This window comes from Sminthopsis crassicaudata, chromosome 1 (assembly GCF_048593235.1).
Source record: "Sminthopsis crassicaudata isolate SCR6 chromosome 1, ASM4859323v1, whole genome shotgun sequence".
In the NCBI taxonomy this organism is placed as follows: domain Eukaryota; kingdom Metazoa; phylum Chordata; class Mammalia; order Dasyuromorphia; family Dasyuridae; genus Sminthopsis; species Sminthopsis crassicaudata.
In genome coordinates this window covers 283,063,453-283,080,276 of record NC_133617.1, presented here as the reverse complement: position 1 = coordinate 283,080,276, position 16,824 = coordinate 283,063,453, and positions in this window count along the sequence as shown.

Genomic DNA, 16,824 nt, shown 5'->3' with positions numbered 1-16,824 from the left:
AAGATTTTAAAAAACTTCTTGAAAAACTTAAGATCCTCTAAATTGAATCAATATCTTATTTGATATTCCCAAGTCAGCAACCAATCTTTTCCTGTCAGTTAAAATTTAAATGTTAATCATGTGTAATGTTATTCAGTTCTCACCATATTTGTTGATTGTCTTCAAGAAAGCATACTTAGGATAAAGGAATTGGGGTTTTGTAAAATGCATAAACCTTGAGCTTTCTCAATTCTTACTATTACAGCACATTTTCCAACTTATTTTTCTTTGAATTCTCCTATGTTTACCTTTGCACTAAATTTTCTAAGAAGTGAATATGTGTTTATTTCTTTTAGATTCATGAGAAAATATAGATCCTAATCTTCGTCCTTGGAGGGAGTACCTACGTTGATGAGATCATAGATCTACATAATATTGAATAATTCTAGCCTTACTTATTCCTTTAATGGCAACTAAGTGAAATTGTATTGGAGTATCTGACTATTCACACTAGCTTTATTTTTAAACTTCTGGAGAGTATGAGTTCAATTATACTTAAGTTGCCAAGATTAGAAAGTCAGAGCCATATGAGGGATATGTTTGGTTCTGAGTTAATGAGCCAAACTACATCAGTAATGTCAAATGATGCTTTTGGATATGTGACAAATCTTTTGACTCAAAGACTAGCCTAGTCTTTCTCACTTGTCCCAGTATTTTCTTCTACATGTGCACTGAAGGCCTCTTTTTACCCTTGCTGTATATAAACTCTTAACAGCCAAAATGCCCAGGTAGTCCTATTGTTTTTTTTTCTTGAAAAGACTTTCTACACACTGAAATCTAGAATCTAAGTTTATGCACTGTCAAACTTCCAAGCTGAGGATGACGTAATCAACTCTCCTCAATTACTCTAGATGAGATAAGCCACATTTGGCCTTTGCTAGTCTGCCCCATTGACCCATGCTTCTATGTTCCCGCTGTACATCTCACTGCCCAAAGGTGATGATATCAAATGCTGGCCCAATAGGCTATGGAACCAGTGAACTTGATCCATTAGTAGTAGCCTTTAAGGAATCAGCCAAGAAGAGTCAGAAATAACTATTTTGTCAACTAGTTTTGCCGCCATTCGTGTCCTAGGAATTTTCATATTTTTCTCCTCACAGGGAAGCAAAATATTCTATTTTATTGTAAACTAATATGTTATCATTCTAGAGGTCTTAAGAACGCTGAGGTTTATGTTGCAACTGCCTACAATCCAATAGGGGTAGAGCTCATGGATAACTGCATTTGCATAATCTGACTTCGATTTATCAATTCACTGAGTCTTCTTCTGCCTTATGAAAGCATACTTTTTAGTATGCTTTCTTCTTGGTAATGAAGAGATTTTTGGTATGCAGCTTTAAGTCAAAATTTATTGTTGAGGACATACATGCAGAGCAATATTTTTGTATATATGTAGATATATAAATGAATGTATGTTTATTTTTTATATTAATCTCTCCTCTATATTCTACCTGTCATCTCTTAGTAAAGGGTCTTAACACTTCCATGACTATTTTTTTTTTGCAATAACCTCCAAATTGGTCTCCTTTCCTCCAGAATGTTAACCTTCTGATCTGTACTATACACCACTCACAGATTAATCTTCCTAAAGCTTTGATTATGTCTTACTCCACTATCTATCATATAGTAAAGCTCACACTTCTTAAACTGGCAATAAGTCAGTCAGTCAACAAATACATATTAAATCTTTACTATGTTCCAGGCACTGTTCTAAACACTAGAAATATCTTTAAAGGTTACAAATGTATTCCCTGCTCTTAAAGAATTCACCTTTTCATGGGAGACAACATGCAAATGATAGCTATGGACATAGGTACATATAAGCTATATGCAGAGTACTTGGAAGCTGTCTCAAAAGGAAGGTATTAGCATGGGATGGGTATTTGGAAAGCTGAAAAAAGACTTTATGCAGAAGGTAAGATTTGAATTGAGTCTTGAAGGAAGCCAAGAAAGCCAGTAACATGTGAGATGAGAAAATATTCCAAGCATGGGTGATAGCCAGAAAAAAAATCACAGATTTCAGAGATCAAGTGTCTTGTTCAAGAAAACCAATGTTGCTAGATTATACAGTACATATAAGAAGATTGGAAAAGAAGGAAGGGCTGAGACACAATATTCCTTCAAGTCTAGGTTCAAATTCTACTTTGGCACATATTGGTTATGTTATTAGAAAAGTGACTTAACCTTTCTAAATCATAAATGTCAAGAAATTTCTCATTCAGGGATTTCTGTCACCCAAAGAAATCGCCTTTGTGTGTTCCTGGGCAAAGGACAGTCATGCTGAATCCATTAAATTATGAGCTCCTAGAAAAATTTGGAACATAAGGTTTTGCAAGGGTAAATGTTGAAAACTATCTTTGCATGCATTTTGAAAAATAAAAAGCTATTGTAAATGTAAACAAATAAAATAATAAATTTTTTTTTTAAAAAATGTATGAGTTGCTTAAGGCAAAGATTGTTTTTTGCCTCTTTTTTGTATCCCTGGCACTTACTACAGATCCATAGTAGATCTTTAATAAATGATTCTTGATTGATTAAAGGATTTCTTATTTGATATCTATTTTGTTGATCCCTAATAGATCTTTAAATACCAAACAGAAGATTTGTATATTTTGATCCTGAAGGTAATAGGCAAATCAGGTTTTTTTTTTAAATAATCTAGCCTAAACCTACCTTTCCACCTTTATTTCCCAATACTTTCCAAAAATAATGGTTTCACAAATATGGAACATCCATGCCACCCTTTTGGCTAAGATTGCTTTGATTTTCCATTTTTACCTAACAAAATTCTTCAAGGTCTAATTGAAATGGGATCTCTTCCATAGCCAACACTTTCTCCTATCATCCCAGATGGCAGCAGTCCCTCTCTCTTCTTTACTTCCACAGCTAAGACATAAACTATATGGCTCTATACTCCTTGGAATCATACATCCTCATCTTCCTCTGCCACATCTATATAGCTTGTACAACTCAAGAAGCACCCATAAAATAATATATTTTTGTGTTATTTTCTTGCATGCCAACTTCACTTATAGATTAAAAGCTCTTTGAGACTGGAGATTGTGTCTTGTGAAAATTGTATCACACGCATACACTACCTAGCCCAGTGCCTATAACTGATAAATAGGAAAATAGATCATTGTGTATTCTGTCCATCTTTACAGAAAAGGAATGGAAATTTCATTTCCCTAGAGAAATAGAGGGAGACCATAGAACCAATATATTTCTTTTGTAGGAAGGGATTGTTATAATGAAAAAGACTGATGACATATTTCTGTGGAAATAGATTGGAAAGTTCTTGTCTTGTTCTTTGTTGGCAAGCTTAAAATATTACAAAACTCATGATGACAACTTCAACTAACAACTTCATCACTATAAAGCTTTATACACAGTTTCAAAAGGGGACAAATTTTGTTTTGAGGAGCCATCAAATCCATCAGTAAATTTTCATCAAATTAGAATTTCTCTCCATTCTGATGGAAGATATTTAGGTTTCAATGTGTCCGCTCCATCCTATTCCCTTGCTTCTGCTGTTCAACTGCTTAACCAGACTATGCTTGGGACAAGCTAAGCTACTGGATACTGCACTTCCTCAGACTATGGATCTTTAGCTTCACCTCAGCCATTTTTTCCCTGGCTCTGCTTATATACCTTTCCCATACTCAACATTTTTAACCTCTTTCTCTGAGGACAATATTAAAATCAAAACTATCATTACCTCTGGAATGAGTGTATTACTGGGCTATCAAATTATAATTCTCATCTTTGTGATTTTTTTAATACCAAAATCATACTTCCTTGGATATCCCTTCCTCATATGCATTATTTCTTCCATTAAAATATATGTTTCATGTTGGAAGGTGCTGTGTTATTTTTATATTTGTATCCTCAATGCATAGAATAGTGCTTGGCAACTAGCAGATATTAGATAGGTTCTTTTTATTCATTCATTCCTTTTCCTTTTATTCATTCTTCATTTCCAGTAAGATCAAGCATTAAGAGTTAGGATTTGTAACAGGTCTAGGTATCAGTATATTGAATGAATTTACCTCAATGTAGGATAGATCTATTTCATATCCTCCAAAATTACTTTTTAACCTGCTACTATAAGGTAACAAGACAGGGCATAAAAGACCTAGGTGACTAGAAAGTGCTTGGATACAAAACAGGTGTCTGGAAAGCTACACAATACCATGATGGAATGCCCATGATCCTCCCACAGGGAAAACTGTAGTTTCAGTTGTTATTTCAATATTAGTGATTTTATACTTGGAAAGTAACTTGAAGTTCTGGATGTACTCCCTGATTAATATACTGGATTGGGACAGAGCCTATTAGTTTGGTCAGAGTTCCAGGTTAATATACTGGCTTTGTTAATGTATGGGAAACAACCTGCAGCTTCAACTTAATGTCTTTCAAATAAGGAAATGAATAATACTGCACAGTCAACCAGTGTGAACTAAATGTCATAGATCATGTTCAGTATTATACTCTGAGACTATATTAGATTCATAAGAATCATCAGTGATCCGATACTCACTAGATCTCATTTTTTACTATGCCTCCTATAAGAGGATATGGGTTTCCAAACATGATCTATATTCCGATATTTCTCCATAACTCCCAACCTGAAAAAATGTAAGAGGAAGAGGAAGAGAAAGAGGAGGAGGAGGAAGAGGAGGAGGAGGCGGAGAAAGGAGAAGGAGAAAGAGAAGGAGGAAGGGGATGGCATAAAAATAATATTATTTATATACTGCTTTAAAGTTATGAACACCTTGATGTAGGCTAGAGTAATAGGTAGATTTTGGATTTAGAGACTCAACCTTGGAAGGCCAGAAACCTTGAGGTAGAAAAGAAAATAGAGATTCTAAGATTTAATATTGAGCACAAGCACAAGCTTATTTTGTCTTTCTCACAATTTGACTACATGATATATTATATTTGATAAAAGGGAAAAAGTGATGCATTAAAGGTAAGTTAATGTGATAGAGACAAAGAGCATTTAGAAAATTAAAGAGAAGCATTCAGAGAAATATGACTTTTGTCTTGAAAAATTGAAAGGGCAACTAGAGTATATTATGAAATGCAAATGAATAGGGCAACTAGAGTGTATTATGAAATGCAAAATGAATAATTTTGATTATATTGTTTTAAAGTTTCTGTATAAACAAGATTAAAAGAGAGTCAGAGAAGAGGGGAAATTTTTACAAGGCCTCATTTCTAAAATGCATAGAGAATTGACACAAATTTATAAGAATTTAAATCATTCTCCAACTGATAAATAGTCCAAGGATACAAACAATTTTCAGATGAAGAAATAAAAATCATTGCTAGTCATATGAAAAATGCTCTAAATCACTCTTGATCAGAGAAATGCAAATTAAGACAACTCTGAAGTACCACTACACACTTCTCAGATTGGCTAAAATGATAGGAAAACATAATGATGAATGTTGGAGGTGATATAGGAAAACTGGGACACTAATATATTCTTGGTGGAGTTGTAAACTTATCCAACCAATGTAGAACAATATCTAGCAGGCTACTAAACTGTGCATAACTATTTGATCCAGCAGTGTCTCTATTGGGTCTATATTCCATAGAGATCATAAAAAAGGGGAAAGGGACTACATGTGCAGAAATGTACACAGCCCTTTGTGAAATGGCAAGGAACTGGAAACTGGATGCCCATTAGTTGGAAAATGGCTTATTAAGTTATGAATGAATATGATATGATTATTATGAATATTATTATCCTATAAGAAAGAATTAGCAAGTTTATTTCAAAAAGGCTTGGAAAAACTTGCATGATCTTATGCTAAGTGAAGTGAGTAGAGCCAAGATAACATTGTACACAGCAACAAGATTATGTGATGAACAATTCTGATGAACATGGCTCTTTTCAACAATGACCTGATTCTTGTCAATTCCAATAGACTTGTGTTGGAGAGAGCCATCTGCAAACAGGAAGAGGACTATGGGGACTAAAAGTGGATCACAACATAATATTTTTACATTTGTTGATGTTTTGCTTGCTTTTTGTTTTCTTCTCATTTTTCTCCTTTTTGATCTAATTTTTCTTGTGCAGCATGATCATTATGAAAATATGTATAGAAGAATTATCCTGGAGAAAAAATTGAAACACAAGACTTTCCAAGGATAAATGTTGAAAATTATCTTTGCATATATTTTGAAAATAAAAAACTAATATTTTAAAAAAGAAAAAAAATTGGAAGAAATCATGTAAGAAATGAAATAGATGTGTTCTACCCAACCCCAGAGGGCAGAATTAGGTATAGTGGATAAAAGGTGCAGAAAGGCAAATTTTAAGCATAAGGTAGAATTTTAAAATTCCTAATAATTAGACCACTCAAAAAATAGGGTGGCCAATAGTCCTAAAGATAATGACCATTTCTACAAGTTTTCAGGTATAAGCTAGATGATTTTTTGATGGGAATGTATAAAGGAATTCCTATTCAGATATAGATATGACTTTGGATGACTTCTGAGGTACTGTCAATTATAAGATTTTGTGATTCTCAGAGCCTTAAGACCTATGAGGGAAGAAAGAGGAAGAAGTAGATATAAGTCACTGGATCAAAGTTCTAGGACTGGAAGGAAACATAGAAGCCACCTCTGCCAATCCTCTCATTTTATACTTAAAACTGAGGCCCAAAACATTGTTCACATATAATAAGCATCAGAAGCATGATCTGGTTTCAAAGCTAGTATACTCACTCTATTGGATTTTACTAGCTCTCTCTGAAAAACCTGTTCCAGAAGCTCTACATTACATAGAGAGAGAGAGATGTTCTGGAGCTAACTCAAACCAGCTCCTAAAAGCCAATTGATTATACAATTTTCAATATGAGCACTTAAAACTCAAAACACTAAAAATCAGGGCTTGATTTATTATGATTTTTGATTGTTTAGACTTCAGAAAATGGTGGAGAAAATATGAATAATGCAGGTATACAATATTGTGTCTTTGAAGACATTATTTCAAGGAGCTAATTGTTAAAGATTTACCAGCACACCCCTACATAGATATAACAGAGTTTCCTCTGTGACAAATATGTACAGATTCTGTCAGATACTATCAAAGTGAAAATCTTCACGTATAAACTTCAAAGGTAGATCACATGCCTACCATCCAAGAACCCATCTAGTTTAATCAATTGAAGCTCATCACCAGACATTTAGCTATCCCACGAGGATTGTTCATTATATCGCGAATATTTATGAATATCTATTACTATATCTGCTAAGACATGGAAGGAGTTGAAATATTCATCAGAAGAAAGCATGCCTATAGTTTAGAATAGGCACGTATTACACAACAGTAATGAACAGAGACTTCATGTTCCCCACATTTTAGAAACCCTTAAAATCTCAAACAGATAAATGAAAAAAATATACCCATGTGTCAAGATCTCTATAACTGTACACAATTTGGAAAACTAATAATACAAAGGAAAGGAAAAATAACATAATCAGTTTTTCAGGCAAAGAGACCTGCTTTCTAGTCATCCAAACTCCATTTTCTATTTCCCATCTCTGTGTCTTTGGATGGTCTACCCCTTTGTTTTCATGCCTAGAAAATCAAGAAGCCAAGTCAAGAAGCATCTAACACTATGTGCAGAAGTACTCTGTTTAAGGAAAAGAATACAAAGAAAGGCAAAAACGCAATCTTCACTCAGGGAACTAAACTTTTAATGTCAATGAGGAAAACACCATGAAAATCACTATAGCAAACATTCTTTTTATATCCACTTCTGGAAGTCCTTAGCTACCTACCAGTTTCAGCTAACTTATCTGCTCTCTCCAAGAGAAAGTATTTTTGATCCCGTTAGTTTTTAGTGTTCTTTGCCTCCTCAAGTTATCCAGTCTTCATTTCTCACTTTCTATCTTTTATTCCTCAATAGAATGAAAGTTTATTAAATATGGATGAAAAATGTATTTGATTTTTGGCTTTGAAAGCACCTTTTCTTGAATGTAACAGTACTTAATAAGTATTGAATTGTAAACCTTGTGCAAGTTTATTCATATCAGAGGATTTTTTTTAAGTTGAATTTGATCTGAGTCCTAAATAAAGTTGTATAATCAATAGAAACATTTTGCCTATTCCACAGGGCAGATATATGGTGCAGCAGAGAAATCACAGGATCTGGAGTCAAGAAAATCTGAATTCAAATCCAGCGTGAGACAATTACTAGTTGTGTGACTCTGGGCAAATCATTTAGCCCCTGCTAGCCTTAATCTGCTGAAGAAAATGGTAAACCACTCTAATATATTTTCCAAGAAAATGTCATGGACAAAATAAATAACGTCACATAGTCATAGTTACACACGACTGAACAAGCTATTCCACATTGTCTATAACAGTAAAGGGCTTTTTTTTCTATACTGCAGGATATGCAACATTCTACTCCACCCCCAGGGATAGAGGATAATAAAACCAGGCTAAATGTATTCAACACTAGGCCTTACTACCACAAAAATCTAGTGACAAATTACAAGGAATAAATATATTGTATATACATATGTGTATAAACAGAAGATTTATAGTCTATATGATTTCCTTATACAGAGAGCCAGAAATACAATCAAGAAATCCCAATTTAGTGATATAATAATGTCACATCAAGTCCATGTGAAAACCAAGGCAAACTTTTTCCTCTATAGCAAAAAAAAAAAAAAAAAAAAAAAAAATTATATATATATATATATATATATATATATATATATATGTAGAGCAAAAACATTCTTGCTTAATAAACAAGATCTTATGGAATTTTACAATGGAATGATAACTCTCTGACATTTTTGGGAAACCAATGAATAGATATTTCTTCCCATGTAGTCTATTATATTGCTACCTACGTCCTCAATTTTAAAAATAAAGCACATGTGGGAAGAAAAAATATTCTCAAAGCCCTTTCTTTTTGCTCTTCTCTTGGTTTCAATTATTCAGCCAATATGTTTTGAATATTTATTGTGTGTTTAGCACTGCTTTTTCAAGTATGGGCAATTGAAAAAAATTAATTTTTGTAAGGTCAAATTCACTAATAAATTTATAGTGAGGGATACAAGAAACAAACACAAAAAGGAACTGACATGGAACTGAAGATTCTTGGTAAAACAGGTTGTGCTGACATGGAGCTGGTTCATTCACACTATGAAAAAATATATCAGAGACAGAGAAATGGATATGACATAAAAACATAGAGAAAAAGAATTGAGGAGAAGAGAAAGAAAGAAAGAAGACAGAAGAGAGGAGGAAAGGAGAGAAGAGGGAGACACAGAGAGACAAAGTTAGAGAGTGAATGAAATGAGGCAGGGAGGAAGAGAGGAGTAATTTAGGCACATCTTTAAGGTCCACAAAAATAGTCAAGTCAGTTCCAACATGCTCCCTGAAGTCTTAGTAAATGAAGTTTCATTTTAATGTGGATGAACCTACTCTAGTTCATGGAATAGCATTTTAGATCTTGATTCCAAAGAATTTGGGTTCAAATTCTACTTTAAATATTTATTAGCTATGACTGGGAATAAACCAGGTCACTTCTGTAAATATGTTTTTTCATTTGTAAAATGAATACAAGTATACCAATTGTACTGACTTGGTAGGGGTGGAATAAATCACAAAAAAGATGACATATTTTTATATACTTTTAAACTACATATAATTGTCAGATACTATTGCTTCAGCTTGCTTATCAAGGACATGATTGGAGGTGAAAGTCAGGTCCATAAATGAATTAAAATAGCCCTAATGTTATGTGGTCTTGTCACCACAAGAAAAGGTATGAAGAAGAAAAGGCCCCCTTGGAAAGAAAAGGTCCCCTCTGAATAGCAGTTCAGTCAGGAACCAGCTCATACAAGCAGCAAATGAACAGAGAACCAGTAGGTGGTAGTACAGAGAAAGCAACTTAGATAATAGCAGTTATAAGTCACAGCTCAATAGAGAGAGGGAATCTCTTATGTTAATTTTTTTCTGTTTTCCTACTATACAGCTCCAAACCCCATCCACAATAATTTCATTTCAATTCACATCATGTTCCTGGGCAGCTAGATTTTGATCATCAAGATTACTCTGACTCAACTAATCACCAAGCATTTATAAAGCAATTACTTTGTGTCACCCACACACATACACATGTCTCTGAGCACAGCTTTATTGTGTTTAAGCTCAATGAAACTACAAACAAGCAATTATGGTATGCAAGATTCTACTAGACAGGTAAGGTATAGTAGAAAGTTCTTACAAAAGGAGAAGGGCATGGCAAATCATTCCAGTATCTTTGCAAAGAAAACCCCATGGACAGTGATAAAATAACAAAAGGGAAGATAAGCTCCTCAGGCTTGAAGTTGTTCAAAATTTTGTGGGGAAGAGTGGAAGACAAATACTAATAGCACTAGTATTAATGAAGCTGTGGGGCAAAAACCAAAAGGAAGCTCAGCAAAAAATGTGTTTGGTAATGAAAGAAAAGTTTGATGCTTTAAAGACCAATACTGCTAGGAACCTGAAATATAAGATCTATGAACCTAGGTAAATGGAATGTGGTCAAACAAAAGATGAAAAGATTAAACAGCACTATCTTGAGCATCAGTGAACTTAAATTAATAAGAATATGTGGATTGAATTCATATGAGTACTTCATAAATACTTCTGAGGGTAAGAATCCCTTAGAACAATTGGAGTAGCACTCATAGTCAATAAAATTATGATAAAAATAGTACTAGGGTATAATCTCAAAAATGACCACATATTATGCATTTGAATCCAAGACAAACCATTGTTATAACGACACAAATCTGTGCTCCAACCGCTAATCCTATAGAGGCCAAAGTTGATCAGTTCTATGAAGACATACACAGCATAATAATGAATTATGAATAATGTTTATGTGTGTAATAATGTGTAATTTTGTAATAATATTTAATTATGCATAATAATGCATTAATAACACAGCAAAAAAAAAGTCACATCCATCATAGGGGACTGGAATGCTAAAGTAGGAAATCAAAAGATAATTGGAATAACAGTCAAGTTTGACCTTGAGTTACAAAATGAAATGGGACAGAGCCTAACAGTTTTGTTAAGATAACCTGATGGTCATAAACTCTTTTTCCATAACCCAAAAGGCAACTCTACACAAGACATCAGCAGATGGTCAAAATAGAAATCAGATTGATTATATACTTTTCAACCAAAGATAGAGAAGCTCTAAACCATTAGTTAAAACAATACCTGGGGCTTACTGTGGCTCAAATAATGAATTTCTTATAGCAAAAATCAGATTTAAATTGAAGAAAATAGAGAAAGGAATCAGGTATGACCTAAATAATGTTCCTTATAAAGCAGAAGTGATAGATGAATTTAAGGGATTATTTCTGGTAAATGTAATGCCTGAAGATTTATGTACAGCACCATACAGGAGAAAGAAAGAAAGAAGAAAGAAAGAAAGAAAGAAAGAAAGAAAGAAAGAAAGAAAGAAAGAAAGAAAGAAAGAAAGAAAGAAAGAAAGAAAGAAAGAAAGAAAGAAAGAAAGAAAGAAAGAAAGAAAGAAAGAAAGAAAGAAAGAAAGAAAGAAAGAAAGAAAGAAAGAAAGAAAGAAAGAAAGAAAGAAAGAAGGAAGGAAGGAAGGAAGGAAGGAAGGAAGGAAGGAAAGGAAGGAAGGAAGGAAGAAAGGAAGAAAGGAAGAAAGGAAGAAAGGAAGAAAAAGAGAAAGGAAGGAAGGAAGCAAGGAAGAGAGAGAGAGAAAGAAAGAAAGAGAGAAAGAGAGAGAAAAAAGAGAGAGGGAAAGAGAAAGAAAGAGAGAAAGAGACAGAAATATGTATATATGTGTGTGTGTGTGTGTGTGTGTGTATATATATATATATATATATATATATATATATATATATATATATATATATATATATATATATATGTATGTATATGAAGAGAGAGAGAGAGAGGAGAGAGAGAGAGAGAGAGAGAGAGAGAGAGAGAGAGAGAGAGAGAGAGAGAGAGAGAGAGAGAGAGAGAGAGAGTATGAGATGAGACACCTGGACTCTGTCCTGTGGAAGTCAAGTCACCAACTCTCTGCCTCACTTTCGTAGTGGCTGTACACATAGTAGAGGGTCTCATGGAGAACATGCTGAATCCTAAGCCTGCTTTTCATGGAAACAGGAAAGTTGTAAACTCTGACCTAGATTCGCAGCTTAGACTCTGTTCAAGTACTCTACAAGAGAAATTTTAGCATCCCTGATAACCATTATGTTTTGGTTACTAACCTAGAGCCAGATGTCCTACAAAATGAAGTCAAGTGGACATTGGAAAGCATTACTAACAATAAGGCTGATGAAAGTGATAGAATTCTGGCAGTGCCATTTAAAATACTAAAAGTTGATGGTGTTAAAGTGCTACATTCACTAAGCCTGCAAATTTGGAGGACACAACAAACTTTGGATTGGGAAAAGTTTATGTCCCAATGCTAAAGAAGAGAAATATCAAGGTATGTTCAAATTACAGAGCAATTGTATTCATTTCACATGCTTACAAGATTATGCTTAAAATTTTGAAAGTGAGACTTCAGCAATGTGTAAATTATAATTACCAGAAGAATAGGCTGGTTTTCAAAAGGCAGAGGAATTAGAGTCCAAATTGTCAATATTCACAATATTGTGGAGTAAGAAATGGTGTCACAAAAAAATCTCTACTTCTGCTTCATTGCCTATATTAAGACTTTTTCAAAACCACGTGTATAACAACACAATATGGCAAGTCCTCAAAGAAATGGCAGTACCAGGTAATCTTGTTTTCTGAGCAACATGTATGAGGGCCAAGAAACAACAGTAAGAACTAAATATGGAACAAATAGTTTAATATTGGAAAAGGAGTATGACAAGGCTGTATATTGAAGGTGAAGCTTAAATATTTTGATTACATGATGAGAAGACAGACTCATTGGAAAATAACCTGATGTTGGGAAAGATTGAAGGTAAAAGGAAACAGACTCTGGAGAGGATGAGACAGATAAATTTTATCATAGAAAATGAATAGGAACTTATTCAAATTTTGAGAAATAGTAGAGGACAGAAAGGCCTGAAGTACTCTGCTCCATTAAGTTACAAAGAGTCAAGAATGACTGAACAATTAAACAATAACAACTGGGGTCCAGAACTGGGAAGAAAACTGATGATACAAATAAATAGAAATAGTGATACAAAGTAAACTTAGAGGAGAAGGTACTAACATCAGGAATACTTGAATTGAGACTAAAAGGAAGCCAAAGATTGTGAAAGGTAGAGATGAGGGAGGGAGGAAAGCAACTAGGCATGCATGACAACTATTGAAAAGACACAGAGATGGAAAATGGAGAACCATATTTGAGCAACACTAAATAGAAAAAATATAGATGGACCATAGAGTGTGAAAAGAAATAAACTGGTAAAGGTTACAAAGAGCTAAATTAGATAGAAGAGATCCTAGAAATAATGGCCAATCAATTAAATTTATTGAGTAGGAGAGTAAGTGACATGATATAGACATATGCTTCAAGAAAATCATTTTGGCAGCTGTGTGAAGAATAGATGAGATTAATAGACTCTTATGGTAAGAAAATCAATTAGGAAGTCCATCTAGATGGCACAGTGAGTAGAGTACAAGCCCTGAAGTAAGAAGGACCTGAATTCAAATCTGGCCTCAGACACAACACTTACTAGCTATATGACCCTGGGCCTTAACCCCAATTGCCTCCAAAAAAATGAAGAAAAAAAGAAAACAAATTATGAGGGTGTAATAATAATATAAGCAAGTGATAATGAGAATAGCCAACTAGGGTGTTGGATATAAATAGAGAAAATAAAACATATGTGAAAGTTTCTATGGACACCAAAATAATGAGATTTGGAACCAATTTAGATATGTGGAATAAATAAAAGTGAGAAGTTGAAGATAGCACCAATTTTGTGAACCTAACAGTTTACTAGAAAAATGTTAATATCACTGACAGAAATAAGGAAGTTTGGGAGTGGAGTACATTTGGGGGAGGAGTAGTTGAATGTGGTAAATATAGTTTTGAATATGATGAGTTTAAGATGTCAACAGGATACTGAGTTAGAAATGTACAGCTAAGCACATGATGATCGAGGTCTAAAAACTCAGGGAAAAGAATGTAAAATTAGGAGCTATCAATACAGAGATATTAATTTAATTCATGGGAACTAATAACATTAAGGAGAAACAAAAGAGAATCAGACTTCTGACAAAACCTAGGAAAATATTACAGTTCCCTACACCATAAATATTCTCTCTTCCCACTTCCATGGGATCTTGGAACCCCTTGTTTCCTCATTTTTAAGAAGATGAGATATGTAGAATCATGGAAACAACACATATGAACTTGGAAAAATTTTGAAAAATAATAGAGGATAGAATGTGCTAATGACTCACAAATTGAATATGACCAAATGACCTGACTAAACAGCAATAACAAATGATTTAAATACTTAATGTTCTAATAATAGAAGAAATAAATGTCCTTTCACAATTCTAAAATCTTCAAAAGTCAAAAAGGTACCATGGTGTAATGACCATTAGCTCTATAATTGGGAGAACTTGAATTCAAATGCCATCTCTGCTGCATACTACCTATCTGATACTGGGCAAGTCATCTATATTTCTAAGTCTAGCTTCTCTAATTTGTAAGATAATTTTATTAGATAAGGTGACTTCTAAATTCTCTTCTAGCTTCAGTTCTATGATCCAATGAGACTGAGAGAGTTGAGGGGAGGAGGAAAGAGAAAGAAGCACATGGGTGAGATTTTTCTGTGCTGTTGGGTTTAAGAAAAAAATCTGAATGAAAAATGTATTATGCTAGAAAAGAAATGAGGAAGAAATTATAATTTAGCATAGATGAGTTATGTAATTACACAATCAAGGAAGAAGAGTCAAGGGGACAGATATACCATCATTTCATTTTTATCTGATCTTCAGAGAGAGAAAAAGTAGAAAAGGGTATAAGCAGGAAAATAGAAGGGTAGACAAAAGAAATGAGTATTTTAAAGCAGAGAATAGTTATAAGCAAAAAAAATGCTTCATTGAGGGGATTTTGATGGGGAAATTAAAGGATGAAGAAGAAAAAGTAAGATACAACTACCTGAGTTTTTGTGAAGAGAAGGAGAAATGTATGGAATAGATTACTAAAATCTAATTATCAAAGTCCATGCTTTTCTCCAATACCTTTCCTTTTGCTAACAAGGAATTTGGAGAGAGATAAAAAAATTAAGAAAAAAATGAGAAAATCATTGTATCTGTAAGTGTAAATAGGATAAACTCACCTATAAAATGTATGAGATCAGAATGGTGTAGAAAGCATAATGTAAGCAAGACTCTTGAAATATAAAGATCCATATAGATGTTAAATGATGGGCTAGAGTGAAATTTATCATGCTTTAGAAAAAGTCAAAAAAATCAAAGTTAACACTAATATTTCAAACTATAATATCTGGGATCATTGCATTTTTCAAATTCTAGGCCACTGAGCTCTTTTCTTTCTATATATTGCACACTTTATCTACTTCACTGATCTATATATAAGGGAAAAGTTCATGACTAAATGAGAAAAGCAGAAATTCACAGATGAAATGTAAATTTTTGATTACATAAATTTTTAAAAAGCTTTTTGAATAAATAAGACCAGTTCAGTCAAAATTAGAAGAAAAACAAGAAACTAGAGATCAAAGTTCTGCAGCAAGTTTCCCTTCATAATGCTATCATTTTTCAAATATGTAGAGAAGTAAGTCAAGTTTATAAAAATAGGATCTGTTCTCCAATTGATAGTTAAAGCATGAAAAGGCAGTTTTTAGAGAACAAAATCAAAGTTATCAAGTCATTTGATAAATTGATCTAAATCACTAATAATTAAGGAAATGTAAATTTAAACAGTTCTGAGGTGCCATTTAACATCCATCATATTGGCTAAGATAAAAGAATAGGAAAATAAAAATGTTAAATGGTATTTGGGAAGAGGTACACCAATTCACTATTGGTGGACTTGTGAATTAGTCCAACTTCTCCATGGAACAATTTAGAACTATGCCCAAAGGATGATAAAACTGTTTATATCATTTGACGCAGCAATATCCATACTTAATTCTATACCCAAATGTACAAAAATATTTAGAGCAGTTTTTTTAAGTTCTTTCTTTATTGGGAAATAGCTGAATTACTTATGGCCTTTGAATGTGATGAAATACTATTTTGTTATAATGATGATGAGAATAGCTTCAGAAAAATCTGTGAAGAGTTATATGAATTAATGAAAAGTGAAGTGAGCAGAACTGGGTAACAATCTACACAGTACCATCAGTTTTATAAAAAAAATCAGTTGTGAAATATAATAATTTTGATCAATATAGTAATCTACCACAACTCCTAAAGGCTCATATTATCCACATTCTGACAGAGAACTAGTCATCTCAGGTGCAGATTGAAACATATTTTTATTTCCTTTTTTTTTTTTTTTTTTGGCTTTTTAAAAAATAAGTCTAATGAAGAGGTAACTTCACATATATAATATATATTATATTTCTTGTCTTCTTCACGGGTGCGGAAGAGGAAAGAGAGAGGACTTGGAACTGAAAATAAAATGAGAGACAGGAAGGAAGGAAGGAAGGAAGGAAGGAAGGAAGGAAGGAAGGAAGGAAGGAAGGAAGGAAGGAAGGAAGGGAAAGGAGGGAAAGGAGGGAGAAAAGGAGAAAAGGAAGGGAGGGAAAGGAGGGAAAGGAGGGAAGGGA